Genomic DNA, 2,179 nt, shown 5'->3' with positions numbered 1-2,179 from the left:
GATTTATTGGCAACTTTGTTTTTCGGCTCAAAATCGATTTTTTTCATTATAAAGGGTGATGTTTTAAGAGCTATAGGAAAGTTTTTCAAAAACACACACGTAAATGCTTTAATGTTGTCTTCCAATGCGTTAATTGAAGCAGACTTGTCTGAATAGACATGAGCTTTAACACAACCCCACAAAAAATAATCTAAAGGCGTTATATCGCACGATCTGGGTGGCCAATTGACAGGTCCCGAACGTGAAATAAAATGTTCAGCGAACTCGCCTCTCAACAAGTCCATTGTTACGCGTGCTGTGTGGCATGTGGCACCGTCTTGATGAAACCTCATGCCATGCAAGTCAAGCTCTGGCATTTTGGGCAAAAAAAAGTTGTATATCCTTTCATGGTAGCGCTCACCATTCACAGTTACGTTACGATTCGCAGAATCTTTGAAGAAGTACGGTCCAACGCTACCTCCAGCCCATAAACCGCACCAAACTGTGACCTTTTCTGTATACATTGGTAGCTCTTGCAATTCTTTTGGCTGATCTTCACTCCAAAATCGACAATTCTGCTTATTTACGTACCCATTGATAAAAAAAATGAGCTTCGTCGCTGAACACAATTTTTCGATAAAAAATGGATCTTAAACTTTCTTAAAAGAACATGAATTTTTATAATAAAATTCAATGATTTGTAAGCATTGTTCGTTTGTAAGACGATTCATGGTTAAATTATAGACCAAACTGAAGATGCTTGACAGTGAAACAAAACACGAAACGTGCGTCAGATGTTTAAACCAACTGTTTAAAAAGATAATAGCTAAAAAATCACCCGGTACATTATGGGGACGCTTGGACTGAAAACTTGTTACGTATGTACACGTCAGTTTGAAACTTTTATTCGTATATCATCTAACATTATTGTATTAGCAGCAGCTTAACTGATGTTTAACAGAAGAAGCATTACTAGGTAAATTACAAACGTTAGAAACAAGAACAAAGTGCAAATTTGTATTGTTATTGGCTCTAGCCATAGCAGTATATGTCTTTGCATTAACACTAAAAGCAATTTCAACAGCAGTATCAGCGGGTACAATTATTATAGGGCAACAACACGCGGTGTTCCCAAGCGGTCCCCCATCCAAGTACTAACCGCACCCGACGCTGCTTAATTGCGATGATCGGCCGATAACCGATGTCTTCAGCGTGGTATGGTCATTGAGAACCATAGTAGTATATGTTTGTGCATTAACGCTAACAACTTCAACTGCAATATCAACATATCACAGCATATGGTGGCATTAGCGGCAGTACGAAGAGAATGAGTACTAAGAGTGTAATCACCAGAAATCGGAAGCATAAATCATGCGAATATTGGCGTCGGTAGGTCGAGCAGGTTTTACATCAGCATTAGTTTGAAGTAACTTAATACCGTTAAAAACAACACCAACATTTACATACACTGATCGTCAGATTCATTCATTTTTCTCTACTGCCTCATTGAGGTAAGAATGAAAGTAGTAATACTGGAAGGGTTCTTCTATAACCAATACTAAGTAATATTTCTTATTTTTATTTTATGAGTGAACAGCGCTTAGGCAAATATTTCCAATTATAAGCGTAAACGAACTATAGGTCAGGATACTAAAATTTCCCTAATAAATATCTCAAGATTTTGACGTGATATGACTTGCCTCAAAACGATTACTTTGCCTAAGGTTCTAATAAAGTTTACGTGCTCCGCCAAAGAAGCTGTAATATTTCAAAACTTAAAAAAGATTTGCATTTGTTGTATGAAGAAAATGCACAACACCGTGAAAGAAAAAATATATAATATATTTAAGTTACTTTGTTGTTAGTAAAATAGAAGTGGATAATTCAATACTAATATTTATTCAAAAATAGTTAGTAAAAAGTATTTTAAGGTACACATTTCCTTTGCATAATATTATTCGATGTTGAGTGAGAAGAAGAAGGAGAGGGAGCAGAATTTAGGTAATATGAGTGTCAGTTTTTTACAATGGCGTGGTGAATAAAGATTGTGAGTGCTCTCTTGTTAAGCGTTTGTGAATGGTGGAAAACAAAACTGCCACGTCAATTGAGGAATCGGCAGGCGAATTCTGCATGATCATTTCGCATGTATTCACACATTCGTCCAATCAGAGATTTTTTAGACGGCAACGAAGTGTCATTG

The 2,179-nt window shown here is 36.5% G+C and overlaps 1 pseudogene; it reads right to left on the bottom strand.

Moving 5' to 3' along the window:
- Nucleotides 1-1,089: 1,089 nt before the first annotated feature.
- On the bottom strand, nucleotides 1,090-1,208 carry LOC129239813 (5S ribosomal RNA; annotated as a pseudogene).
- Nucleotides 1,209-2,179: the final 971 nt, after the last annotated feature.

Source organism: Anastrepha obliqua, chromosome 2 (genome assembly GCF_027943255.1).
Source record: "Anastrepha obliqua isolate idAnaObli1 chromosome 2, idAnaObli1_1.0, whole genome shotgun sequence".
Classification (NCBI taxonomy): domain Eukaryota; kingdom Metazoa; phylum Arthropoda; class Insecta; order Diptera; family Tephritidae; genus Anastrepha; species Anastrepha obliqua.
Note: the sequence above shows the minus strand (reverse complement) of the source record. Positions and strands in the feature narration are given on the sequence as shown.